This window comes from Giraffa tippelskirchi, chromosome X (assembly GCF_054371585.1).
Source record: "Giraffa tippelskirchi isolate mGirTip1 chromosome X, T2T-mGirTip1v1.2.pri, whole genome shotgun sequence".
Classification (NCBI taxonomy): Eukaryota; Metazoa; Chordata; class Mammalia; order Artiodactyla; family Giraffidae; genus Giraffa; species Giraffa tippelskirchi.
This window is the reverse complement of record NC_137289.1, coordinates 72,592,580-72,608,835: the sequence shown is the minus strand read 5'-3', so window position 1 is coordinate 72,608,835 and position 16,256 is coordinate 72,592,580. Positions and strand designations below refer to the sequence as shown.

The window sequence follows — 16,256 nt, the reverse complement described above, 5'->3', positions numbered from 1 at the left end:
CTCTCCTGCAGAGCAAACGTGAAGAAAGAGCTGTGTGGATGGAGCCTTGATGTTCCCGGGCGGTGAGGGAGCCCTAGACTTCCACGTGAACCCAGCGACCATGGCCCTTGAAAAATGACTTCTCAGCTAGCACTTCCCAGCCCGATGTGACTTTCAGCCTGAACGCGGCCGGGCAGGATCTCTTCCTTGGAGGGAGGAAAGGCAGCCCCAGAGAGTGGGTTTTCAGGCCTCCCTCGCACAGCAAGTGTGGGTCTCTCCAGATGCTAGTAGAAGAGGCCTGCAACCAGGGCCTCCCTTCCCGAGTCAAGAAAGGCCTAGTCTCGCGAGCTCCCTCCTGCAGAGCAAACGTGAAGAAAGAGCTTTGTGGAGGGAGCGTTGATGTTCCCGGGCAGTGTGGGAGTCCTAGACATACACGTGCACCCAGCGGCCATTGCCCCTGAAAACAGACTTCCCAGCTAGCACTTCCCAGCCCAATGTGACTTTCAGCCCAAAGGCGGCCGGGAATGATCTCTTTCTTGGAGGGAGGAAAGGCCGCCCCAGAGCGTGGGTTTTCAGGCCTCCCTCCACAGCAAGTGAGGGGCTCTACAGACGCTAGTACAAGAGGCCTGCAACCAGGGCCTCCCTTCCCGAGTCAACAAAAGCGTAGTCTCGCGAGCTCTCTCCTGCAGAGCAAACCTGAAGAAAGAGCTGTGTGGAGGGAGCGTTGATGTTCCTGGCCTGTGTTGGAGCTCTACCCGTACTTGTGCACCCAGCGGCCATGTCCCCTGAAAACTGACTTCCCAGCTAGCACTTCCCAGCCTGATGTGACTTTGAGCCCGAATGCGGCCGGCCAGGCTCTCTTCTGAGGAGAGAGGAAATGCAGCCCCAGAGCGTGGATTTTCTGGCCTACCTCGCCCAGCAAGTGTGGGGCTCTACAGACGCTTGTAGAAGAGTCCTAAAAGCAGGGCCCCACTTCCCGAGTCAAGAAAGGCCTAGTCTCGTGAGCTCTCTCCTGCAGAGCAAACGTGAAGAAAGAGCTGTGTGGATGGAGCCTTGATGTTCCCGGGCAGTGAGGGAGCCCTAGAATTCCACGTGAACCCAGCGACCATGGCCCCTGAAAAATGACTTCTCAGCTAGCACTTCCCAGCCCGATGTGACTTTCAGCCTGAACGCGGCCGGGCAGGATCTCTTCCTTGGAGGGAGGAAAGGCAGCCCCAGAGAGTGGGTTTTCAGGCCTCCCTCGCACAGCAAGTGTGGGGCTCTCCAGACGCTAGTACAAGAGGCCTCCAACCAGGGCCTTACTTCCCGAGTCAAGAAAGGCCTAGTCTCGCAAGCGCTCTCCTGCAGAGCAAACGTGAAGAAAGAGCTGTGTGGAGGGAGCCTTGATGTTCCCGGGCAGTGTGCGGGCCGTACACATACACATGCACCCAGCGGCCATGGCCCCTGAAAACAGACTTCCCAGCTAGCACTTCCCAGCCCGATGTGACTTTCAGCCCAAACGCGGCCGGGCAGGATATCTTCCTTGGAGGGAAGAAAGGCAGCCTCAGAGAGTGGGTTTTCAGGCCTCCCTCGCACAGCAAGTGAGGGGCTCTCCAGACGCTAGTAGAAGAGGCCTGAACCAGGGCCTCCCTTCCCGAGTCAACAAAGGCGTAGTCTCGCGAGCTCTCTCCTGCAGAGCAAACCTGAAGAAACAGCTGTGTGGAGGGAGCCTTGATGTTCCTGGCCTGTGTTGGAGCTCTACCCGTACATGTGTATCCAGCGGCCATGTCCCCTGAAAACTGACTTCCCAGCTAGCATCTCCCAGCCCGATGTGACTTTGAGCCCGAATGTGGCCGGGCAGGCTCTCTTCTGAGGAGAGAGGAAATGCAGCCCCAGAGCGTGGATTTTCTGGCCTACCTCGCCCAGCATGTGTGGGGCTCTACAGACGCTTGTAGAAGAGGCCTGAATGCAGGGCCCCACTTCCCGAGTCAAGAAAGGCCTAGTCTCGTGAGCTCTCTCCTTCAGAGCAAACGTGAAGAAAGAGCTGTGTGGATATAGGCTTGATGTTCCCGGGCGGTAAGGGAGCCCTAGACTTCCACGTGAACCCAGCGACCATGGCCCTTGAAAAATGACTTCTCAGCTAGCACTTCCCAGCCCGATGTGACTTTTAGCCTGAACGCGGCCGGGCAGGATCTCTTCCTTGGAGGGAGGAAAGGCAGCCCCAGAGAGTGGGTTTTCAGGCCTCCCTCGCACAGCAAGTGTGGGGCTCTCCAGACGCTAGTACAAGAGGCCTCCAACCAGGGCCTTACTTCCCGAGTGAAGAAAGGCCTAGTCTCGCGAGCTCTCTCCTGCAGAGAAAAAGTGAAGAAAGAGCTCTGCGGAGGGAGGCTTGATGTTCCCGGGCATTGTGGGAGCCCTAGACATACACGTGCACCCAGCGGCCATGGCCCTTGAAAACTGACTTCCCAGGTAGCACTTGCCACCTCGATGTGACTTTGAGTCTGAAAACCTCCAAACAGGCTGTATTTCTTGGAGGGAGGATAGGCAGCCCCAGAGAATGGGTTTTCAGGCCTCCCTCCCACAGCAAGTGTGGGGCTCTCTAGACGCTAGTACAAGAGGCCTGCAATCAGGGCCGCACTTCCCGAGTCAAGAAAGGCCTAGTCTCGCGAGCTCTCTCATGCAGAGCAAACGTGAAGAAAGAGCTGTGTGGAGGGAGCCTTGATGTTCCCGGGCAGTGTGGGGGCCGTACACATACACGTGCACCCAGCGGCCATGGCCCCTGATAACAGACTTCCCAGCTAGCACTTCCCAGCCCGATGTGACTTTCAGCCCGAATGCGGCCGGGCAGGATCTCTTCCTTGGAGGGAGGAAAGGCAGCCCCAGAGAGTGGGTTTTCAGGCCTCCCTCGCACAGCAAGTGAGGGGCTCTACAGACGCTAGTACAAGAGGCCTCCAACCAGGGCCTTACTTCCCGTGTCAAGAAAGGCCTAGTCTCGCGAGCTCTCTCCTGCAGAGCAAACGTGAAGAAAGAGCTGTGTGGAGGGAGCCTTGATGTCCCCGGGCAGTGTCGGAGCCCTAGACATACACATGCACCCAGCGGCCATGGCCCTTGAAAACTGACTTCCCAGCTAGCACTTGCCACCTCGATGTGACTTTGAGTCTGAAAACCACCAGACAGGCTCTCTTTCTTGGAGGGAGGAAAGGCAGCCCCAGAGAGTGGGTTTTCAGGCCTCCCTCGCACAGCAAGTGAGGGGCTCACCAGACGCTAGTAAAAGAGGCCTGCAACCAGGCCCTCCCTTCCCGAGTAAACAAAGGCGTAGTCCCGCGAGCTCTCTCCTGCAGAGCAAAGCTGAAGAAGCAGCTGTGTGGAGGGAGCCTCGATGTTCCTGGCCTGTGTTGGAGCTCTACCCGTACATGTGCATCCAGCGGCCATGTCCCCTGAAAACAGACTTCCCAGCTAGCACGTCCCAGCCCGATGTGACTTTCAGCCCGAACGCGGCCGGGCAGGATCTCTTCCTTGGAGGGAGGAAAGGCAGCCCCAGAGAGTGGGTTTTCAGACCTCTCGCGCGCAGGTAGCGTGGGGCTATTGAGACTCCCGACCCATGGGGCTGCGAGCAGGGCCCCACTTCCCGAGTCAAGAAAGGCTTAGTCTCGCGAGCTCACTCCTGCAGAGCATACGTGACAGAAGAGCTGTGTGGAGGGAACGTTCATGTTCCCGGGCAGTATGGGAGCTCTAGCCGAACACGTGCACCCAGCTGACATGGACCCTGAAAACTGACTTCCCAACTAGCACTTTCCAGCCCTATGTGACTTTCAGCACGAAGGCGGCTGGGCAGGCTATCTTCCTTGGAGGAAAGAAAGGCAGCCCCAGAGGGTGGGTTTTCAGGCTTCCCTCGCTCAGCAAGTGTGGGACTCTGCAGACGCAAGTTCAAGAGGCCTGAAAGCAGGGCCCCACTTCCCGAGTCAAGAAAGGCCTAGACTGGCGAGCTGTCTCCTGCAGAGCAAACATGACGGAAGAGCTCTGTGGAAGTAACCTTGATGTTCCCGGGCAGTGTAGGGGCCCTAGCCGTAAACGTGCAGCCAGCCGCCATGGTCCCTGAAAACTTACTTCCCTGCTAGCACTTCCCAGCCTGATGTCACTTTCAGCAGGAATGCGGCCCAGCAGGCTCTCTTCCTTGGAGGGAGGAAAGGCAGCCCTAGAGAGTGGTTTCTCAGTTCTCTCGTGCGCAGGCAGCGTGGGGCTATTGAGACTCCCAACCCATGGGGCTGCGAGCAGGGCCTCACTTTCCGAGTCAAGAAAGGCCTAGTCTCGCGAGCTGTCTCCTCCCGAGCAAACGTGACAGAAGAGCTGTGTGGAGGGAGCCTTGGTTTTCCCGGGCAGTGTGGGAGCCCTAGCCGAACACGTGCTCCCAGCTGACATGGACCCTGAAATCTGACTTCCCAACGAGCACTTTCCAGCCCTATGTGACTTTCAGGCCGAAGGCTGCCAAGCAGGCTCTCTTCCTTGGAGGGAGGAAAGGCAGCCCCAGGGAGTGTGTTTTCAAGCCTCCCTCGCACAGAAACCGTGGGGCTCTGTAGACGCAAATTCAAGAGGCCTGAAAGCAGGGCCTCACTTCCCGACACAAGAAAGGCCTAGTCTTGCGAGCTCTCGCCTGAAGAGCAAACGTGATGGAAGAGCTGTGTGGAGGGAGCGTTGATGTTCCCGGGCAGTGTGGGAGGCCTAGCCGTAAACGTGCAGCCAGCCGCGATGGCCCCTGAAAACTGACTTCTTAGCTAGCAGTTCCCAGCCCGATGTGACTTTCAGCACGAAGGTGGCCGGGCAGGCTCTCTTCCTTGGAGGGAGGAAAGGCAGCCCCAGAGAGTCGTTTTTCAGGCCTCTTGCGCGCAGGCAGCGTGTGGCTATGGAGACTCCCGACCCATGGGGCTGCGAGCAGGGCCGCACTTTCCGAGTCAAGAAAGGCCTAGTCTCGCGAGCTCTCTCCTGCCGAGCAAACGTGACAGAAGAGCTGTGTGGAGGGAGCCTTGATGTTCACGGGCAGTGTGGGAGCCCTAGCCGAACACGTGCACCCAGCTGACATGGACCCTGAAAACTGACTTCCAAACGAGCACTTTCCAGCCCTATGTGACTTTCAGGCCGAAGGCTGCCAAGCAGGCTCTCTTCCTTGGAGGGAGGAATGGCAGCCCCAGAGAGTGGGTTTTCAAGCCTCCCTCGCACAGAAAGTGTGGGTCTCTGCAGATGCAAGTTCAAGAGGCCTGAAAGCAGGGCCTCACTTCCCGACACAAGAAAGGCCTAGTCTCGCGAGCTCTCGCCTGAAGAGCAAACGTGACGGAAGAGCTGTGTGAAGGGAGCCTTGATGTTCCCGGGCAGTGTGGGAGGCCTAGCCGTAAACGTGCAGCCAGCCGCGATGGCCCCTGAAAACAGACTTCGTAGCTAGCAGTTCGCAGCCGATGTGACTTTCAGCATGAAGGCGGCCGGGCAGGCTATCTTCCTTGGAGGAACGAAAGGCAGCCCCAGAGCGTGGATTTTCTGGCCTACCTCGCCCAGCAAGTGTGGGGCTCTACAGATGCTTGTAGAAGAGGCCTGAAAGCAGGGCCCCACTTCCCGAGTCAAGAAAGGCTTAGTCTCGCGAGCTCACTCCTGCAGAGCAAACGTGACAGAAGAGCTGTGTGGAGGGAACCTTCATGTTCCCGGGCAGTATGGGAGCTCTAGCCGAACACGTGCACCCAGCTGACATGGACCCTGAAAACTGACTTCCCAACTAGCACTTTCCAGCCCTATGTGACTTTCAGCACGAAGGCGGCCGGGCAGGCTATCTTCCTTTGAGGAACGAAAGGCAGCCCCAGAGAGTGGGTTTTCAGGCTTCCCTCGCTCAGCAAGTGTGGGACTCTGCAGACACAAGTTCAAGAGGCCTGAAAGCAGGGCCCCACTTCCCGAGTCAAGAAAGGCCTAGACTGGCTAGCTGTCTCCTGCAGAGCAAACGTGACGGAAGTGCTGTGTGGAAGGAACCTTGATGTTCCCGGGCAGTGTACTGGCCCTAGCCGTAAACGAGCAGCCAGCGGCCATGGTCCCTGAAAACTGACTTCCCAGCTAGCACTTCCCAGCCCGATGTGACTTTCAGCCAGAAGGCTGCCGGGCAGGCTCTCTTTCTTGGAGGGAGGAAAGGCAGCCCCAGAGAGTGGTTTTTCAGGCCTCTTGCGCGCAGGCAGCGTGGGGCTATGGAGACTCCCGACCCATGGGGCTGCGAGCAGGGCCTCACTTTCCGAGTCAAGAAAGGCCTAGTCTCGCGAGCTCTCTCCTGCCGAGCAAACGTGACAGAAGAGCTGTGTGGAGGGAGCCTTGATGTTCCCGGGCAGTGTGGGAGCCCTAGCCGAACACGTGCACCCAGCTGACATGGACCCTGAAAACTGACTTCCCAACGAGCATTTTCCAGCCCTATGTGACTTTCAGGCCGAAGGCTGCCAAGCAGGCTCTCTTCCTTGGAGGGAGGAATGGCAGCCCCAGAGAGTGGGTTTTCAAGCCTCCCTCGCACAGAAAGTGTGGGTCTCTGCAGATGCAAGTTCAAGAGGCCTGAAAGCAGGGCCTCACTTCCCGACACAAGAAAGGCCTAGTCTCGCTAGCTCTCTCCTGCAGAGCAAACGTTAGGGAAGGGCTTTTTGGAGGGAGCCTTGATGTTCCTGGGAAGTGTGGCAGCCCTAGCCGTAAACGTGCAGCCAACTGCCATGGCCCTTGAGAACTGACTTCCCAGCTAGCACTTCCCTGCCCTTTGTGAATTTCAGCCCGAAGGCGGCCAGGCAGCCTCTCTTCCTTGGAGGGTGCAAAGGCAGCCCCAGAGACGGTTATTCAATCCTTCCGCACGCAGCATGTGTGGGGCTGTTCAGAAGCCAGAACAATGTTGATGCTCCTAGGGCCTCAGTTCCCTAGTCAGGCCAGTCGTCGTCTCACGACCTGTCTGCTACAGAGCAAACGTGTGGAAACAGCGGTGTGGAGGGTGCCTTGACATTCCCGGGCACTGTGGGATCCCTACCCGGGCCCTGGGGCCTATTCGCTATGGCCCCTGAAAACTGACTTCTCAGCTAGCACTTCCCAGCCCCATGTAACTTTTCCCCAAAGGCAGCCTTTCAGGCTCTCTTCAGTGGAGGGTGGAAACGAAGCCCCAGAGAGGTGGATTTCACTCCTCCCTCACGCAGCAAGCGTGGGACTGTTAAGACGCCAGAACAATGGGGCTGATCTCAGGGCCCCAGTGCCATAATCAGGCCAGGCCTGGTCTCGCGAGCTCTCTGCTACACAGTAAACTGGTGGCAACAGCGGTGTGGAGGGTGCCTTGACGTTCCCGGGCACTGTGGGAGCCCTACCTGTGCCCTGGTGCCTATTCGCTATGGCCCCTAAAAACTGACATCTCAGCTAGCACTTCCCTGCCCCATATGACTTTGAGCCCGAAGGCAGCATGGCAGGCTCTCTTCCTTGGAGGGAGCAAATGCAGCCCCAGAGAGTGTTGTTCAATTCTCCCTCACGCAACAAGTGTGGGGCTGTTCAGAAGCCAGAACAATGGTGCTGCTCCCAGGGCCTCAGTTCCCTAGTCAGGCCAGGCCTAGTCTTGCGACCTCTCTGCTACAGATCAAACTTGTGGAAACAACGGTGTGGAGGGTGCCTTGATGTTCCCGGGCACTGTGGGAGCCCTACCGGGGCCCTGGGGCCTATTCGCTATGGCCCCTAAAAACAGAGTTCCCAGGTAGCAATTCCCTACCCCATGTGACTTTGAGCCTGAAGGCGGCATGGCAGGCCCTCTTCCTTGGAGAGAGGAATGGCAGCCCCAGAGAGTTGGATTTAGGTCCTCCCTCGTGCAGGAAGCGTGGGACTGCTAACACGCCAGAAAAATGGGGCTGCTCCCAGGGCCTCAGTTCTCTAGTCAGGCCAGCCTATTCTCTCGAGCTCTCTGCTACAGAGCAAACATGTGGAAACATGTTTGCTGGAGCAACTGGAGCAAGAAAAAGAATGGCGGAGGTCATTCTGGCCATGCCCCCGCCTCAGAAACAGCATGATCTTCCTAGTAAGAGTGATCCGCTCAAAAGACTGACTGGGACAGAAGAGGAAGGGGAGCCCCAGGATCTTCCCGTTTATTTACTCAGCACCCATGCTTTGAGCGCTCACTGTGTGCCAGGTGACTCAGTGGTCCCGAGAGCAGTGCTGGAAATGACCAGTGCCCCTGCCTTCCAAGGAGCTGTCGGCCTGGAGTGAGGAAAGAGAAAAATATGGCAGCGAGACGTGTAAAGGAAAAAGAAAACAAGTGCTATACTGAAAATAAAGAAGGGCATTGTGAGGGAGGGCTTGAAGTCACTGGTCAGGAGGGTCTGAGAGCCCTTGCTGCGGTGACCAAGATGAAAATAAGGAGCCAGGCCTGCACAGCTTTAGGAGAAGCACTTCTGAGAGAAGGCAGCCCTCACACAGAAGCTTGAAGGCAGAAGTGAGCTACCCAGGTGAGGCTAGGAAGGTGAGTGTTGTGTCTAGAGGGAGGCTGGAAGGAGATGGTGGTGAGTGGTGGGGTCAGTTCCTGATTCCTGGTAGACTGTGCTTTCTGCTCCTCTCTGACAGCATCACTCCAAGACTACACTTATAAACCTTGTCGATTAAACTCCTCACAGTCTGTGGGCCAGAAATGGCTTATCTGGATGCTTCTGCCTCAGTCTCTTTGCTGTTGTGGCAGAGAACTCAGCTTATATTATTTTGGGGCTTCAAAATCACTGCAGATGGTGACTGTAGCCGTGAAACTAAAAGACGCTTGCTCCATGGAAAAAAAGGTATGACGAACCAAGACAGCATATGAAAAAGCAGAGACGTTACTTGGCTGACAAAGGTACATTTAGTTAAGGTTATGGTTTGCCCAATAGCGATGTAGGAATGAGAGAAATGAACTATAAAGAAAGCTGAGCTCCAAAGAATGGATACTTTTGAACTGTGGTGTTGGAGAAGATTCTTGAGAGTACCTTGGACTACAAAGAGATATAACCAGTCAATCTTAAAGGAAATTAGTTCTGAATATACATTGGAAGGACGGATGCTGAAGCTGAAACTCCAATAATTTGGACACCTGATGCAAAGAACTGATGTATTTGACAAGACCCTGATGTTGGAAAAGATTGAAGGCAGGAAGAGAAGGAGACAACACAGGATGAGATGGCTGGATGGCACCACCAACACAATGGATATTAGATAGAGTAAATTCTGGGACTAGTCGATGAATGTGGAAGCCTGCTGAGCTGCAGTCCATGAGGTCTCAAAGGGACGGATATTAGTTAGCTACTGAACTGAACTGAAATGAATGAAGATTTCAATCCTAGAAGAGGATGACTACTGGTATCCTTCTTAGTGTGTGACGTTTCTGTTTGCTTTCTCTCCCATCCTTCACATTATGCTTGCCTTCCAGGACTATGGGGGTTCCACAATCAAAGGGTTTATCATAGCTGAAGTGCTGATTACCTTCATCCTTACTAGGAAAGAACTGTCCTGACCTCGAGGACATGCTGACTCCCACTCCCGACATCCAACCACCGACACTTTTGTCGGGGAATTCCCCTTGATGAAGCCCCGCATGCACTTCTGATCTGGTCCTGGACGAAAGGGCCCTGGATGCAAATGATTTGGGGGCATTTGGCCTTCCAGCCTTGCTCACTAGAGATTCACTGCAGGGCTTCCAAGTTCAGCACACAAATGCCGGCTGGGGAGGAATTCCGTGGGCTCACCACTCAGATCCTAACACACTTGTGGAAACATACGTCTGCCCACCTACCCTCTCACTTTAACAGGTCTCCCCACCCCAGACCCCTGCCTGAGGACAACTTCTCCCCAGACAAAAATAAACCCTTGCCTCAACTTTGCTCTCAAGTGAGGTCCACTCCAATTTCTATAGTTTCTCACTAGCCACTCTTCTAGCCTTCAGGGTCCTAGCACCAAAAGATGCTGGGAGTGTGGCACATATGCTTTTCTCCCTTCAGGGCCATTGGTCATGGCCCAAAGTGATCTCATTTAGAAAGGCATAGGCTTGCTGCAACTTTGGATTCATTCCATCAGCTCCTTTTCTCTCTCCGTTGACTTTTTTTTTTACCTCTTCCTTCTTCCTTTTTTTTTGAAGTTTGTGTTCATTTTATTGTTTTTTGTGGTTTTCATTCTCTTTTTCTATTTTAAATACACTAGTTGACTTATAGAGTCCTTTTTCCACTTCAGGGGCTCAAAACGCAGTATAACTCAAGTTAAAAACAGATTTCCCTCCTGGACTAGTACGACTGTTGGTTTCTTTCTTAGTGTGTGACGTGTGTGTTTGTTTGCTCTCCCGTTCTGGACATTATGCTTGCTTTCCAGGACTATGGGGGTTCCACAGTCCAAGAGTTTACCATAGCTTAAGTGTTGATTCCATTGATCCTTACTATGAAAGAATGGCCCTGATTCCACTTTCTTCCTTATCCTATTGAACCCCTCCCACCTCCCACTCCCCCATCCCATCCCAGGACCCTACCACTTTGTGCTTTATGATCCAAGTGCTCACATTCTTGCTGTCATTTTGCTTCCTTCCCATGGCACAGATAAGCGAGATCAGCCAGTATTTTTCTCTCTTTTGCACGGATTTCCCCCAGCATAAGGCGACCTTCCCATTTCCTCTGCCTCGCCACTCCAATCACCATTCTTCTCCTTTTTCTTCTTCTTCAGAGGGTGTGGGTGGGGCAAGCAGTAAGTTCATTTAGGCGATGGGGTAGAGGAAGATGTGTGGTGATGATGAGGGCGGGCTGTGGGTGGCTCCACTTCCTCATCCAGGGCACTCTTGCTCATGTTCTTGGGGGGAAGATACTGCTTATCATACTTTTTGCTCTCTACTTGTGAAAAGCGTGGTGTGCTGTAGGTAACCGTGCTGGGGGAAAAAGCCCACAGAAGGTTCTCTGTCCCTTGCCCAGGCGACTAGCTGGGTCAGGAGCCACAGTTGTCCTTCTAGGTCTGAGATGCTAAATCGCACTTTCCCAGTCCACCGTTTGATGGAGGGTTTTGGGTTTGAAGCCAACAACCAAGAGAAAGAAAGAAACTGCAAGAGGTGATCGATAAGGGTCCTCAGGCTCCCCTACACACACCAGTTCACGGGATCACAAGGCAGTCGAGAAAGCAGCAAGGCTAGGACAGCTTCCCCACTGCCCCAGACACTTTGGAGGCCGGCCGCATCTCATCGCGTCCAGCGGCGTTTGTCCGGGGCCAAGCTGGATGAGACAACTGACTGACAGATAGGATGGGCAGAGTCGGATGTCCACTTGTCTTGCTATCACAATCTAGAGTAGGCTTGGGTCTTTCCTCAGCACAGGGAGGATCTTTGCTTTCAGAAATGAGTGTTGCATAACCTATCTCCACTTAGTCACCAGTGCGACGCTGATGGAGAAATTTCTTTGGGAAACTCGTTGGGTTGCCTTTCTCCCCTTGGCCTTCATGTTGGTGCTGGTGGTGCTGGTGGTGGTACTCGTGGCATTGTGGATTGCTTCTCCTGTTTGGCACTTGGAGGTTCTCCAGCATATTCCTTGCACCGGAAATGGAGCACCAGGGATCTTTGCGGACGAGCATCCTGCAGGTGACAAACGGATCCCCTTCTCATTCCTGCCGGACCCTTTCTAAAGTAGCACCAGGCCTCCCAAGGACATCCACACATAAATCCTGGTTGCCCATCTTCTCCCCGGACTCTGCTCGAAGTTTGGGGCATTTTCGAGAGCCTTACTGGCCGGAAGGAGACAATTCATGGACCTGAACCCGCTCCTCCCTGCCCCCCGAAGGGCTCAGGACATCATCTCCTTGCTTGGCTGGCTGTGAGCCTTCTGTGAGGCGTCTCCAGGCCACGTCACTCACCAGCAGCCAGCGGTGCGGCCCGTGAATGGAGACGGGGAAAGAAAGGCAAACCCACACACACCCCATCCAGGGAGGACTCTCCCACCCGCGCAGAAGCGGGAGGATCTCGGACCGTGCTCAGGCCCGGTCATGCACCCCATCCTCTCCAGTAATTTCCCATCAGAGCCAGCCTTCCAGAGCTCAGGTGCTCAGGCACGAACACGTTCCAAGTGAACACCGAAGCCCCGGGCACACTCCAGGCCCCGACGTTTTCCAGGAGGCTGCATCATGGACACCACCCAGAGGAACTCTTGGTGCGTCACACAGTGCGTGCCGCGAGGGGGCGTGGGCGTCTGCACGCATGTGTGTAACAGCCGACCTACCGCCACAGCCCCAGACATGGCCGTGCCTTCCTGTTCTTCCTCTTCATTGCTCTGGCCCTCCCGCTGGCACAAAGGCCATTGTCGACGTTCATCGGCCCTGGAGGCGGGGCGTCCGTGCTGGGACGGTCAAACCGCTCGTGCTCCTGTTTGGGCAGCTTGCTATTTCTCCCTCCTCCATGTTTGGACTGGTGAACCATGACTGCACCGGCAGGCAGAGCAGACCGGACCTTGTGGAGGTCAAAGGCAGGCTTCGCTCGGTTGTATTCTTGGAGACGTCTCCACTGCTCTAAGCTTATTCCTTCGACCCCTGTGTCCCCTAGGGACCCCTCTGACCCAGGAGCTCTGCCGCTGGCATCTCCTTCAGGCTCCCCAGGGTCTGTGGGGTCAGCCCCGAGGGGGACCGCTGGCCCTCCCCCTGCGCTCCCTCCCGATGCACCCTCCCAGGTGTAGAAGAGGACATAGGCACTCTGGCTCAGGGCAGCAGTCTCATCACAGACGGTCACCTTGGCATCGTCCATCTTATACCACTGGCCGTTGCCTGCTCGGACGTAACAAAAGCAGTGTCCTCACTCACAACTCCATCCGGAGTGTACCAGCACGGCATAGAGCACGTAGCCCAGTGGCCCTGCCTTCCGCTCAGATGTGTAGGGCTGCACGTCGAGGCACTGGGGATAGCGCACTTCCTGAGCCCTTTTGGCCAGGCTCACCTGTGTGAACCACTTTAGCACCAGCACCAGGACCTGGGAGGTGCTGTACAAAGTCAACCTCTTGGTGGCCGGTGCCTTCCGGAGACAAATGCCACAGTCATAGGCATTTTCAGCGTCCAGCTTCTCGGGCTTCACCAACTCTCTCAGAGCTTGCTCCACACTCTGAGCCGCCGTGATATCCAGGCTGATGTCCAGATAAAGCTCGAACGTGTCCGAAACACCGAGGCAGTGGAGACACTGGATCTGAGACCTCCAAGTCCCCCCAAAGATCTGACGGATGAGAGTGGTGTTCTCGGAGGGATGGCCTAACGGCTGGGATGCGCTCAAGCACCCTTGCTGCGTGGCATTCAGAGTGAACATCAAAAACTCGTGGGCATCTTCCTGCTGGTGTCTGTGGAAGGCCGCCAGCAGGTCCTTGCAGGGCCGGATCACCTCTCCCGGGTGAAGGAGGGCTTAGGTCATGTGAGCTCGCATGGCACAGAGGGTGCAGGAGGTGCGGGCCGGACAGAGGGTGGGGTGCTGCTGGGACACCATCCAGCTGGCCAGGGGTGGCGTGTGGCTCAGACACTGCAGCACTGCATTCACGTAGCAGGTGTTCCCCAGATTCTGAAGCCCAGCCCCCACCCCCAAGACCCCCTCCAACTCAGGGAGACTTTCTGGCCGGGCGCCAGCCCTGCTGACCCAGGAGCCAAGTCACTCAACTGGGGGTGCCCAACCGCCAGCGACGGCCCCTCAGGTACAGAGGGTCCCCGAAGGGCATTCGGGGTTCTGGGCCGACAACCTGGCCCTCCAGCTAAGACGTTGAAGGGAGATGGACTTGCACCTCCCCCGTGCGCAGAAGCAGCCCCCGGGTCTCTGCAAAAAAAGCCCACGAGGGTTTCTATCTCTTACCTGCAGCTGCATGATGACGCCTCCTTCTCTCAGATGGTCCATCTCCAAAAAAGGGCCTGGGCCTCGTCCCATTGGTCCTTTGATGGCTTTCCCACAGCCCCACCCACGCACGTGCAAGCTCCTCATTGGCTGAGGTGTCTGAGGGCGTGCTCACTCCCACTCCCGACATCCAACCACCGACACTTTTGTCGGGGAATTCCCCTTGACGAAGCCCCACATGCACCTCCGATCTGGCCCTGGACCAAAGAGATCTGGATGCAAATGATTCGGGGGCATTTTGCCTTCCAGCCTTGCCCACTAGAGATTCACTGCAGGGCTTCCAAGTTCAGCACACAAATGCCGGCTGGGGAGGAATTCCGTGGGCTCACCACTCAGATCCTAACACACTTGTGGAAACATGTCTGCCCACCTACCCTCTCACTTTAACAAGTCTCCCCACTCCAGACCCCTGCCTGAGGACAACCTCTCCCCGGACAAAAATAAACCCTTACCTCAACTTTGCTCTCAAGTGAGGTCCACTCCAATTTCTATAGTTTCTCACTAGCCACTCTTCTAGCCTTCAGGGTCCTAGCACCAAAAGATGCCGAGAGTGTGGCACATATGCTTTTCTCCCTTCAGGGCCATTGGTCATGGCCCAAAGCGAGCTCATTTAGAAAGGCATAGGCTTGCTGCAACTTTGTATTCATTTCCTCAGCTCATTTTCTCTCTCTGTTGCCTGTTTTTTTTTCACCTTTTCCTTCTTCCTTTTTTTTTTTTTTAATAAATTTATTTATTTTAGTTGGGGGCTAATTACTTTACAATATTGTAATAGTTTTTGCCATACATTGACATGAATCAGCCATGGGTTTACATGTGTTCCCCTTCCCGGACCCCCCACCCACCTCCCTCCCCATCCCATCCTTCTGGATCATCCCATTGCCCCGGCCCTGAGCCCTTGTCACATGCATCGAACATGGAATGGTGCTCTGTTTCACATATGACAATACACATGTCTCAATGCCATTCTCCCAGAACGTCCCACCCTCACCTTCTCCCTCAGAGTCCATAAAATTGTTCCATGCGTCTGTGTCTCTTATTCTGTCTCGCATATAGGGTTATCGTTACCATCTTTCAAATTCCATATATATGCATTAGTATACTGTATTGTTGTTTTTCTTTCTGGCTTACTTCACTCTGTATAATGGGCTCCAGTTTCATCCATCTCAGTAGAACCGATTCAAATGTATTTTTTTTAATGGCTGAGTAATATTCCATTGTGTATATGTACCACAGCTTCCTTATCCATTCGTCTGCTGATGGACATCTAGGTTGCTTCCATGTCCTGGCTATTGTAAACAGTGCTGCGATGAACATTGGGGTACACGCGTCTCTTTCAATTCTGGTCTCCTCGGAGTATATGCCCAGCAGTGGGATTGCTGGGTCATATGGCAGTTCTATTCCCAGTTTTTTAAGGAATCTCCACACTGTTCTCCATAGTGGCTGTACTAGTTTGCATTCCCACCAACAGTGTAAGAGGGTTCCCTTTTCTCCACACCCTCTCCAGCATTTATTGCTTGTAGACTTTTGGATAGCAGCCATTCTGACTGGTGTGAAATGATACCTCATTGTGGTTTTGATTTGCATTTCTCTAATAATGAGTGATGTTGAGCATCTTTTCATGTGTTTGTTAGCCATCTGTATGTCTTCTTTGGAGAAATGTCTGTTTAGTTCTTTGGCCCATTTTTTGATTGGGTCGTTTATTTTTCGGGAATTCAGCTGCAGAAGTTGCTTGTATATTTTTGAGATTAATTGTTTGTCTGTTGCTTCATTTGCTATTATTTTCTCCCATTCTGAAGGCTGTCTTTTCACCTTGTTTATAGTTTCCTTTGTTGTGCAAAAGCTTTTAATTTTAATTAGGTCCCATTTGTTTATTTTTGCTTTTAATTCCAATATTCTGGGAGGTGGGTCATGGAGGATCCTGCTGTGATTTATGTCGGAGAGTGTTTTGCCTATGTTTTCCTCTAGGAGTTTTATTGTTTCTGGTCTTACGTTTAGATCTTTAATCCATTTTGAGTTTATTTTTGTGTACGGTGTTAGGAAGTGTTCTAGTTTCATTCTTTTACAAGTGGTTGACCAGTTTTCCCAGCACCACTTGTTAAAGAGATTGTCTTTTCTCCATTGTATATTCTTGCCTCCTTTGTCGAAGATAAGGTGTCCATATGTGCGTGGGTTTATCTCTGGGCTTTCTATTTTGTTCCATTGATCTATATTTCTATCTTTGTGCCAATACCATACTGTCTTGATGACTGTGGCTTTGTAGTAGAGCCTGAAGTCAGGCAGGTTGATTCCTCCAGTTCCATTCTTCTTCCTCAAGATTGCTTTGGCTATTCGAGGTTTCTTATATTTCCATACAAATTGTGAGATGATTTGTTCTAGTTCTGTGAAAAATACCATTGGTAGCTTGATAGGGATTGCATTGAATCTGTAGATT

At 53.9% G+C, this 16,256-nt stretch overlaps 1 pseudogene; it reads right to left on the bottom strand.

The window, feature by feature from the left end:
- Nucleotides 1-10,817: 10,817 nt before the first annotated feature.
- Nucleotides 10,818-13,798, bottom strand: LOC145535663 (ubiquitin carboxyl-terminal hydrolase 17-like protein 6; annotated as a pseudogene).
- Nucleotides 13,799-16,256: the final 2,458 nt, after the last annotated feature.